Raw genomic sequence first — 12,780 nt, 5'->3', positions numbered from 1 at the left:
GGGTAGGGAGTTCTGAAATTTTCACCCAGTGCCAATGAAGGTATATATCTAAATCTGGATTATGTATTACTTGGAGGGGAACCTGGAGGTGATGCTTTTCAAAAACAACTTGTTTTTAATGTAACAAACATCCCAAGGCATTTTACAAATGTTTATCAAATAAAAATTTGACACTGAACCACCAAAGGAAATATTAACCAGATGACGAAAAGCTTGGTCAAGAAGGTGGGTTTAAGGAGAGGTAGAAAGGAGAGTTTTGGGAGGGGCGGGGGTGGGGGGAGTGGATTGAGAAACAGAAAAATAGGATCAGGAGTAGGACATTCGACCCTACAACTATGGCTGATCATCCAACCTGTTCCTGCTTTCTCCCTGTATCCCTTGATCCCATTAGCCCTAAGAACTACATCTAACTGTTGAATATATTTAATGATTTAGCTTGAACTACTTTCTGTGGTAGAGAATTCCACAGGTTCGCCACTCTCTGGGTGAAGAAATCTCATCTCAGTCCTAAATGGCATACCCCTTATCCTTAGACTGTGACCCCTGGTCCTGGACTCCTTCACCATCGGGAATATCCTTCCTGCATCTAGTCTGTCCAGTCCTGTTAGAATTTTGTAGGTTTCTATGAGATCCCCTCCCATTCTTCTGAACTCTAGTGAATACAAGCCTAATCGACCCATTCTCTCTTCATACGTCAGTCCTGCCATCCCAGAAATCAGTCTGGTGAACCTTCGCTGCACTCCCTCCATAGCAGAACATCCCATTCTAGTTTAAATCCTCCCCAACAGCACTAGCAAACGCCCCTGTGAGGACATCGGTTCCGGTCCTGCCTGGGTGTAACCCATCCCGCTTGTACAGGTCCCATCTTCCCCAGAATTGGTCCCAATGTCCCAGGAATCCCTCCTGCACCATTTCTCCAGCCATGCATTTATCTGGTCTATTCTCCTGTTCCTATACTCACTAACATGTGGCACAGGAAGTAATTCTGAAATTACTACCTTTTGAGGTCCTGCTTTTTAATTTAGTTCCTAACTCTTTAAATTCATCTTGCAGGACCTCATCCTTTTTTCTACCTATGTCGTTGGCACCGACATGTACCACTGGCTGTTCCTCCACCCCCCCCCCCCCCCCCCCTTCAGAATGTCCTGCAGCCTCTCTGAGACATCCTTGACCTTAGCACCAGGGAGGCAACATACCATCCCGGAGTCTTGTTTGCAGCCACAGAAATGGCTGTCTGTTCCCCTTACAATTGAATCTCCTATTACTATGGCTCTCTAATTCACCAGCTCCCCCCACCCCCCCCCCCCCCCCCCCCCCCCCACCTCACTGCTGTGCAGCAGAGCCATCTGTGGTGCCAGGAACTTGGCTGTTGCTGCTTACCCCTGGGACGCCATTCCCCCCCCCCACCCCCCCCCCCCAAGAGTATCCAAAGTGGTGTATCTGTTTGAGAGGGGGATGGCCACAGGGGACTCCTGCACTACCTGCCTGCGCCTACTACTCCGCCTGGTGGTCACCCATCCCTTTTCTCCCTGTGCAGCCATTACCTGCGGTGTGACCACCTCGCTAAACGTGCTATCCACGATGTCCTCAGCATCACGGATGCTCCACAGTGAACCCACCCGCAGCTCCAGCACTGGAAGCGTCCCTGATTTCCCACATAGCGCAGCAGGAGCATATCACAGGTGCGAGATCTCCTGCCATGACTTATCTTTAGATTAATTAGTTACTCCCTTTAAAAAATACTAATTACAGTAGGGCCGTGTTCTACTCCAAACACTACCCACTGCAATCTAAAGTCCTTAACAAATTACATGAATTTAAAAAAACACAGTTTAGTGGTACTAACCTTATCACTTATAAGGTAGGTTTAAAAAAAAAAGAACTGTCCCCTGATTCTTTTAAGCAATTCAAAGCACTAACAACTGTTACTCACCAACCAATCACCTTGCAGCTTTCCTGTGATGTCGCTATCAATGTTCTTTTTCAAACTCCGGCATGCCTGTACTGCTCTCGCACAGGTCCGCTCCGCTCCTGGAAGGTAAGTGACTGAGCCTTGATCCTTGGGTTGTATTTATCGGCTCCTCTCTTGGCATTCTCCCCACAGGTCCTCTCCTCTGCACTCCGCTCCTGGAAGGTAAGTGACTGAGCCTTGATCCTCGGGCTGTATTTATTGGCTCCTCCCTCAGCGTTCTCCCCACAGGTCCGCTTCTCTCCGCTCCCGGAAAGTAATTTCAGATTTCCAGGGCTTAGGGCCTTGGCAGCTGAAGGCACTGCTTCCAATGCTGGAGCAATTAAAATCAAGAATGCTCAAGAGGCCAGGATTAGTGGAGCCCAGTGATCTTGTGTGGGCGGAGGGGTGGTTGGGGCGCTAAGGTTGGAGGAGATCACAGGGATGGAGAGGAGTGGGGCCATGGATGGATTGAAAAAAAGGTTGAGAATTTTAAAATCTCGGCATTACTTAATTGGGAGCCATTGTATGTCAATGAACACAGAAGAGATGGATGAGACGACTTGGGGCGAATTAGGTCATCGGCAGCAGAGTTTTGAATGACCTCAAGTTTGCAGAGGTTAGACCTAAGGAGACCAGCCAGGAGTGTGTAAGAATAGTCAAGTCTAGAGGTAATAAATGCATGGATGAGGGTTTCAGTAGCAGATAAGCTAGGCACAGGCAGAGCCAGGCAATGTTATGGAGGTGGAAATAGGCGGTTTTAGTGATGATGTGGATTTGTGGTAAGAAACGTATCACAGGGTCAAATATAACACAAATGTTGTGAACAGTCTGCTTCAGCCTTAGCTGCCACGGTGAGGGATGGAGTTGGTGGCAAGGAAATGAAGTTTGTGATGAGGATTGAGGACAATGGCCTCAATCTTCCTGATATTTAGTTGGAGTAAATTTCTGCTCATACAGTACTGGATATCGGACAAGGTGCCTGACAATTTAGAGACAGTGGAGTGATCAAGGGAATTGACAGTGAGGTAGAGTTAGAAACATAGAAAAATAGGAGCAGGAGTAGGCCATTCAGCCCTTCGACACTGCTCCGCCATTCAATACGATCATGGCTGATCATCAAAATTCAGTAACCTGTTCCTGCTTTCTCCCCGTATCCCTTGATCCCACTAGCCTTAAGAGCTATATCTAACTCGTTCTTGAATATATTTAATGATTTGGCCTCAACTGCTTTCTGTGGTAGAGAATTCCACAGGTTCACCACTCTCTGGGTGAAGAAATCTCTCCTCATCTCAGTCCTAAATGGCTTACACCTTAATCCTTAGACTGTGACCCCTGGTCCTGGACTCCCCCGCCATTGGGAACATTCTTCCTGCATCTAATCTGTCCAGTTCTGTTAGAATTTTGTATGTCATCAGTGTACATGTGGAAACTGATGCTGTGTTTTCAGATGATGTCGTTGAGAGAAGTAGGAGGAGGCTAAGGATAGATCTTTAGGAACACCAGAGGTAATGGTGCAGGATCGGGAGGAGAAGCTGTTGCAGGTGATCACTAGCTCTGATTGGATAGATAAGAATGGAACCAGGCAAGTGTAGTCCCACCCAGCTAGGCAGTGGTGGAGAGGCATCAGAGCAGGATTTTGTGATCAGCCATGTTAACAGCTGCAGACAGGTCAAGAAGAGCAAAGACTGATAGTTTACCTTTGTCACAGTCACGTAGAATGTCATTTGTGACTTTAGTAATAGCTGTTCGGGACTGTGGCAGGGGAGGAAACCTGATTGGGAGGGATTTAAACATGAAGTTCCAAGTAAGAGGGGTACAGATTTGGGACGTGACAACACTTGCAAGGATTTTTGATGGGCAAGGGGGATTGGAGATGGGATGGTAGTTTGCAAGGACAGAGGAATCAAGGGTTGTTTTTTTGAGGATGGGGTGATAACAGCAGATTTGAAGCAGAGGGGAACAGTATCTGAGGGGAGAGAACCATTAATGTCAGATAACGTAGGAGCCAGGAATGGAGTTTGGGTTGTCAGCGGTTTAGTTGGAATAAGGTCTAGAGAGTAAAAGGACAAGATGGAGAGGGCATGAGGAGAGTCATAGAGTTATACAGCGTAGAAACAAACCCTTCAGCTCATTGTGTCCATGCTGGCCATCAAGCACCTATCTATTCCAATCCCATTTTCCATCACTTGGCCCGTAGCCTTGTATGCTATGGCATTTCAAGTGCACATCTAAATACTCCTTAAATGTTGTGAGGGTTCCTGCCTCTACCACCTCTTCAGGTAGTGTGTTCCAGATTCCAATCACCCTCTGGGTGAAAATTGTTTTCCTCAAATCCCTTCTAAACCTCCTGCCCCCTACCTTAAATCTATGCCCCTTGGTTATTGATCCCTCCGCGAAGGGAAAAAGTTTCTTCCTATCTATCCAATCAATACCCATCATAATTTTGTATACCTCAATCAGGTCCCCCCTCAGCCTTCTCTGCTCTAAGGAAAACAACCCTAGCTTATCCAGTCTCTCTTCATAGCCAAAATGCTCTAGCCCAGGCAACATCCTGGTGAATTTCCTCTGCACCCTCTCCAGTGCAATCACATCCTTCCTATAGTATGGTGACCAGAACTGTACACAGTACTCCAGCTGTGGCCTAAATATTGTTTTATACAGCTCCATCATAACCTCCCTTCTCTTATATTCTGTGCCTTGGCTAATAAAAGCAAGTATCCAAATGCCTTCCTAACCACCTTATCTACCTGTGCTGCTGCCTTCAGTGATCTGTGGACAAATACACCAAGGTCCCTCTGACCCTCTTTACTTCCTAGGGTCCCACCATCCATTGTATATTCCCTTGCCTTGTTAGTCCTCCCAAAATACATCACCTCACACTTCTCAGGATTAAATTCCATTTGCTACTGCTCTGCCCATCTTACCAGCCCATCTAAATCATCCTGTAACCTAAGGCTTTCCTCCTCACTATTTATGACACCACCAATTTTCGTGCCATCTGCGAACTTACTGATCATACTTCCTATATCTATGTCTAAATCATTAATGTACAGTACAAACAGCAAGGGTCCCAGCACCGATCCCTACGGTACACCACTGGTCACAGGCTTCCAATCGCAAAAACAACCCTCGACCATCACCCTCTGCCGCCTGCCACTAAGCCAATTTTGGATTCAATTTGCCAAATTTCCCTGGATCCCATGGGCTCTTACCTTGTTGACCAATCTCCCATACAGGACCCTATCAAAAGTCTTACTAAAGTCCATATAGACTACATCAACTGCTTTATTCTCATTTACACATCTAGTCACCTCCTCGAAAAATTCAAACTCTCCAATGACTATCCAAGAAGCATCTTTTAAGGGGCTTTTAAACATGATTTAAGAGGAAGCTTGATGCATGCATGAGGAGTACAGTGTCAGGATGCAAAGAACTAATTAGATTGGGAGGATGTTCATATGGAGTACAAACACTAGCATAAACCAGTTGGGCCAGATGACCTGTTCCTGTACTGTAAAAGCCAAATCCCCCTTGAACCTAAAATAGTGAACCAAGTATTCTATTTTCTTTTCTTTAAAAGTTTTATTTGTCAAACTTGAACAGTGAATTTTTCCTGGGTGAATCATCCCACAAATTCTTCATCATCGGCAATCTGTCATGTCGAGGATGATCCTTCCTTGCGGATGGCTGGGTGAATGTGAGATATCAGTGTTGGCTGTGGGTTCGCAAATGGCTTATGAGCCCAATCTTAGCCTAGCAGGCTCTCCCACAGGGAGGGCATTCTACAAGTTATTTTTACTGTAAATTGATCAATTTCATTTGAAATTACATTCAGATGTACATTGAGATTTTGTGGTGTGTCGCTGCTGCCACCCTGAGGTTAATAATGACATAAACAACAAATGTTCCCAATGCTAATCTAGATTATCCAGGACCTGATATATTCCTCTGTAGAACATTCTATAGTAACAATCCTGTAACATTTTTATATTTTAAACTTTTACTATGCTTTCATAATTCTTGGCAAAATTGCATCACCGACAGGACCTACCGAATAAAAAGTCAAATAATGTTAAAATGGCCATCATTGTCCTTTCAATCAGAAAACTGGGATGGGGCTACTGCCATAATAAGAATGTCACGGAAACCCAGTTGCCTCAACAATGGGTAAATAATGCCCTAACCCAATGAATAATTGCCAGCAGGAAAAGATTCACAGTAATTATGGTAACCAATGGGTTACACTGTGAATGAAATGCCTTTATATTTGGATTTAGTTCCTATTAAAATGAAAGGAGAAAAACACAAGCACAGATAGTTAGCCAGGGCCAGTCTTTTCTTGAATCCATCTGTGTTGGTGATCAAGTAAACTAACATGAAGGCATTGCTTTCAATGCATGGCTCATGACACTTTGTTTAATTACTCTCAGTTGGTTATTACTCATCTGGTGTGAGCATTCTCAAACAGAATGTTCCAACGACAAGAAATGGTCACTGAGGGCAACCTTAAAAGGCAAGCGGCAGCAATGACTGGGCTTGCCGTTGCCTTCAGTGATGCAGCATCAGGGAGATCAAAGGTGCCTCAGTAGGCATGGGTATGCATCCTTGGGTGGCACCCCATTTCTCTGACGCCTCCCTGGAGGCACTAAGTGATGCAGTATCAGAGAGGACAGAGCTGTTCTTCCCAGCCTCAGGAAGGAGAAATCTACCGAGTGAAACCAAGAGGCCTTGGATGGAGGTGGTTACAGAGGTCAGCAGCTGGGGACCCATGAGAAGGACCTGGGTCCAGTGCAGGAAAAGGTTCAATAACCTCTTGCGGTCTGGTAAAGTGAGTGGCCACGCACCCAGTTCATAGGACACCAACTCTTAAACCACCAGAATGCAAGCTAACTGACTTCACAGAATATCCAGAGTTCTCTCTCACATTGTCAGAGCAGGTCAACAGTCACTACACTGAGACGCAGCCACCCTCACATATGGGGCCACATTCAGATGGAGGCATCACTGAAGGGAACATTAGCCCACGTGTATGTCATGCTGGAAGAGATGAGGGAGGGCAGCCTACTCATGAATCTCTCTCCTCTCATCCTGCAAAAGAGAACCCATGTACGTGGGAGACGGCCAGAACAGGAGGAGGAGTGGCCCAGATTCACATGCTGACAGCAGTGGAGGAGGCAGTGCTGGAGATCGTCAGGGTGCCACTGAGGCATTCAGTGGGAGATGGCGAGATGGGACACCATGAGGAACAAGGTCATTGGATAGCTCTTTTCATGGTGAAGAGCATGGAGAAGACTCCCGCCCAATGTGAGCTATGGATGTTAGACTGCTGTCATCTGAAGGGTTGGTTGTGCTGGGGCACGTTGAGCAGGATCAATTCTCATCACCATTTTCTTGTGTCTCCCACAGGGCCAGTTGCAGAACGGGATAAAACTGTACCAGCTGTATCGGCGCCGACATCCTTGGTTGGGGGAGGTGGAGGGTGTAGTCCATGGAACCTGCACAGTCACATTGGGACCTTCTACCAGTGCAGATGTAGTCACCTCAATTGGGCCTCAAATTAGCATAAAAAGGGGAGCACTGGGTGAAACGCACAGCGCTTGCGAGCAGGAGGAGGAGAGGGTACAGTCACTTGTGGGCAGTGCCCCTCAGATGTCACAGACAAGGAGGCACTTCCTCGAAAACCAGAGGCAGATAAGTTACTGTTTGTCAAAGTTCCCTGAGGCCTTGAGGAGCCATGAGCATGCAATGGAGGAGTCATGACTCAGGGATTCAATCACATGAACCCCTCCATTGAGAGATTGGGAAACCTCTTGGAGAGCCAAATGCAGCACCACTCTGAGTTGGTGCAGGAGCAGTGCGCTGGTATACACAGAAGGAGTGAAACTCTCTGTAGCATTGACCACTCAGTGCCGCTGATAACGCAAAGGTGTTCAGAGTGGATGCCAGCTGCTTCCCTGTCGGTGGCCACTTCCAGAATCCACAGGCGCCAGGAAAAGGCTGAGAAGGTTTTAGAGGCAGACGAAGGGGCCACCCCTCAGGGGGCACTGGCATCACACTTCAGCCCCTTGAGCCATCTGTGTGCCAGGGCCCTGTAACAGAGGCAGCCCATGCCATGATCGAGGCATGGCAGCCTGTGGAAGAGCTGCCCTTGTCACCTTCAAGATGAGGATGGAAGCCACGGGCATGTCAGCCAATGGCAGAGTGTAGGGAGCAGGCTGTCTCCACCTCATCCTCAGCCACAGGGGGAAGTGTTAGGGAGTGGAAGGCGGCATGGCATTGATTTCACTTAACGGGTCACCTGGGTGTTATTGTCTGCATCTGTTTGTAATGTAATTTGCCTCACAATATAACTTCTTTACTTCACCACTCTGACAGGTGTGTTGTTGTCCCATCTCAAAAGTGGGAAGTCATATTGTGGGGCCGGAGGTGGGAATGTGGGGCCTTGAGAATCTTATGTGTTTTGTGACGTTGGACAATGGTGGATGGAGGAATCCTCCACCATCATGTTCATGGCTGCCAATGTAACCCCATGGTTAAGGGTCACAGAGGAAAAATAGCTCTGTATGCTGGAAATGAGTTGTGGGGTCATTGGCCACGAGGGCTCAGGGGAGATCAGTGAAGCACTGTTGAATCAGTGTAGCCCTTGCTGCATTGCCAGCCTGCATTTCACCCTGAGCTCTGGAATGGCATGGCCAGGTGCCCTATGCTGATGGAGCACTGGCTAACTCCAGAGTTATTCTTTCCTCTTCCTCTTTTTCCTCCTCCCAGTCATCCTTCGGGGTGGAGTAATGTTCCAGCTCCTCCTCTTCATCCATTTCCAGGCCTCTTTCCAGTGTCATGTTGTGCAGGGCACAGTAGACGACCACGATATGGGACATTCTGGCTGGCTCGAACTGGAGGGCACCACCCGACCAGTCAAGGCAACAGAAGCGTATCTTCAAGAGGCCAATGATCTGTTTAAAGCAGGTCCTTGTTAGGAGATGGCTCTGGTTGTAGCACTTCTCCCCATTCGTGTCTGGGTTTCAAACTGGCGTCAGCAGCCATCTCCTTAGGAGATAACCCTTATCCTCAGGAGCCACCCACAGCGTCTGGACTTGCGCCTGAAGAACTGTGGCACCGAGGACTCCTGCAAGATGAAGGAGTCATGCCAGCTGCCCCAGAGCTGGGTGCAGATCTGCAAGATTTACTTCCTGTAGTCACAGACCAGCTGGACATTCAATGAGTGGTATCCCTTTCTGTTGACAAATCTGACTGGCTGGTCTTCCAATGCCTTGATGGCCACATGGATGCAATCAATGGCCCCCTGGACTTGAGGGAATCCATCAATGATGACAAAGCGCAAAGCCCTCTGTGACTGTGCTGGCCCATCTGTGTCAAAGTGGATGTAGTCGCCCGCCCTCTGGAATGTGGCATCTGTGACCTGCCTGATGGAGGACGAGCTGCTGATTGGAAAATGTCACTGAGGTCCATAACTGATCCCTGGGATGAGCCAGTTGCAGAGAAGTTTAGGGCAATTGTGACCTTTGTGCTGCAGGTAGGCACTGCCATGGGGGTCGCAAGGCCTCAGGTCATTGTGGATTTGAGCACAAATGCCTGAGACCATCTATCTGGATAGGCGTGGCCTCCTACGGCACTGGCATTTGCAAGTAGCTGACTCTTGGTTGGTGGACCCAATGTCTTGGGTAGCGCCTTCTTCCCCTTGCATCGCACCCCCCACCACCACCCCCCACCCCCCCGCCCCCACCACTGTGCTTCTCTGGCCTCCTGCTGTCCAGAAGTTGGCATTTGCTGCAGCTCATCCTGGCTGCTCTGTCCAATGTCAGAGTAGCGTGTTTCCAGCTGCCTTCCCTCAGCTGGACTTTGTGCATGTTGCATGATCACTTCAAGAGTGATGTCCCTTTAAGAACCCAGTTTGCTAATGAGTTAAGTACCAAGATACAGTCATGTGACTAGAAGCCATAGTCACTCGACAACTGCAACTGTTCTTTCTTCACAAAGGAGGACACAAATATCATATCAGAAATGCTGGGGAACACAGGGCTTAGTGAGAGAGAGGAACTGAAAGAAATCAATATTAGTAGAGAAATGGTGTTGGGGAAATTGATGGGATTGAAGGCCGATAAATCCCCAGGGCCTGATGGTATGCATCCCAGAGTACTTAAGGAAGTGGTCCGAGAAATAGTGGATGCATTGGTGGTCATCTTCCCAGATTCTATAGACTCTGGAACAGTTCCTACAGATTGGAGGGTTGCTAATGTAACCCCACTATTTAAAAAGGGAGGTAGAGAGGGAATTATAGACCAGTCAGCCTGATGTCGGTAGTGGGGAAAATTCTACAGTCCATTATCAAAGATTTTATAGCAGAGCACTTGGAGAACAGTGGTAGAATTGGACAGAGTCAGCATGGATTTACGAAAGGGAAATAATGCTTGACAAATCTACTATAATTCTTCGAGGATGTAACTAGTAGAGTTGATGAGGGGGAGCCAGTAGATGTGGTTTATTTGGACTTTCAAAAGGCTTTTGACAAAGTCCCACATAATAGATTAGCATGTAAAATTAAAGCACATGGGATTGGGGTAGTGTATTGCGATGGATAGAAAATTGGTTGGCGGACAGGAAACGAAGAGTAGGGATAAATGGGTCTTTTTCTGAATGGCAGGCAGTGACTAGTGGGGTACCACAGGGATCGGTGCTAGGACGCCAGATATTCACAATAGATATTAATGATTTAGAAGAGGGAACTAAATGTAATATCTCCAAATTTGCAGATGACACAAAACTGGGTGGGAGGGTGAGTTGTGAGGAGGATGCAGAGAGGCTTCAGGGTGATTTGGACAAGTTGAGTGAGTGGGCAAATACATGGCAGATGCAGTATAATGTGGATAAATGTGAGGTTATCCACTTTGATAGCAAAAACAGGAAGGCAGTTTATTATCTGAATGGCTATAAACTGAGAGAGCGGAATATGCAGCGAGACCTGGGTGTTCTTGTACACCAGTCGCTGAAGGTAAGCATGGAGGTGCAACAGGTGGTAAAAAATGCAAATGGTATGTTGGCCTTCATAGCGAGATGATTTGAGTACAGAAGCAGGGATGTCTTGCTGCAATTATACAGGGCCTTTGTGAGGCCACACCTGGAATATTGTGTGCAGTTTTGGTCTCCTTATCTGAGGAAAGATGTTCTTACTATAGCGGGAGTGCAGCGAAGGTTTACCAGACTGATTCCTGGGAAGGCGGGACTGACATATGAGGAGAGATTGAGTCAGTTAGGATTATATTCGCTGGAGTTCGGAAGAGTGAGGGGGAATCTCATAGAAACCTATAAAATTCTAACAGGTCTTGACAGGGTAGATGCAGGAAGGATGTTCCCGATGGTGGGGGAGTCCAGAACCAGGGGTCATAGTCTAAGGATACGGGGTAAACCTTTCAGGACTGAGATGAGGAGAAATTTCTTCACCCAGAAAGTGGTGAGCCTGTGGAATTCGCTACTACAGAAAGCAGTTGAGGCTAAAATATTTAATTTTTTCAAAAAGGAGTTAGATATAGCTCTTGGGTCTAAAGAGATCAAAGGGTATAGGCTGAAAACTGGAACAGGCTACTGAGTTGGATGATCAGCCATGATCATAATGAATGGTGGAGCAGGCTCGAAGGGCCAAATGGTCTACTCCTGCTCCTATTTTCTATGTTTCTATGTAACACCCTGGACAAAGGTTCTCTAGATAGTTTGCTCTGTATTGTATATACTCGTTTAGCTGTCAATAAACCTGTTAGAGATTTTCAAAGAACTGGAATCCACGTATCTCATTGTGTTACTTAAGATAACACAAACAACACATGACATGGTGGCAGCTGTGGTGAAAAGACCAGCTATAACCTTGAAGACCACGGACAAAACAGCAAACCAGTCAAGCTGCAAAAATCATTAAACCAGCCAAACATGAAGAACATAAACAATCTCTAGCAAATAAAACCAACAGGGAAAGCCCTTGAACTGCCTGTCGAACAGCTGTGTAAACATACAAGCTAAAGTGCTGAAAGCAAAGTAAACAGAGAACATTGTCAAGCACCTGTTCCACTCTCTTAAAGCAACCAGTCTGAATAAAAGAAAATTTCTTAAAAGGGAAAACAGCGCTGAGTTAGTAGAACAAATTTTAAAATCCGTTTTAAACCACAAATAGAAAAGTCATAATAAATACAGTGCTGCAGGCACACACAGAGTTGAACAAAATTAAATACAGAGCAGAAAGCCAAAGAACAGCATAAAGATGGAGATTAAATTTCCCAGCATGAGCTGGAAGGCCATTGATATCCTATCCATGTTCAAACTTTTTAAACAAAGAATGCAGTTATGCTTTACAGAGCAAGGGGTTGTAGAACCAGGATGTAAAAATACTGATAGCAGTTGGAAATGAGGGGGGTATACAGAATCAATACCTCTGGCTGAGCTGAAGAGGACTAGAAAGATCCCACAAAGATATGGAAAGTGCTAGAAGGTCAGCTTCGGGTAAGAGTGAATTTTAGAATTCATCACCTGGAATTGATGTCCTACAGACAATGGTCACAGGAATCAATATATCAGTTCATCAAGATGCTGTAGTAAGGGCAACAAATGCGATTTTTCAGAAACTGAGCTGTCGGAGCGAATAATGGAGCTGATTGTCTCAACATCTATTGAAGCGTTTCAAAAAGACTTCTTGGGGGGATAAAAGAAAGGTCACAGCATTGATGTGCTGCTGGAAGATGGCAGGAAATACAAAGCCATTGTAGCCGGACAACAGCATCTGCAAGCACTAGTGCAGCCGACAGTACGGACATGATAACCAGATC

The sequence above is a fragment of the Heterodontus francisci genome, chromosome 9, assembly GCF_036365525.1.
Source record: "Heterodontus francisci isolate sHetFra1 chromosome 9, sHetFra1.hap1, whole genome shotgun sequence".
NCBI lineage: Eukaryota > Metazoa > Chordata > Chondrichthyes > Heterodontiformes > Heterodontidae > Heterodontus > Heterodontus francisci.
This window is presented reverse-complemented; position numbering follows the sequence as displayed.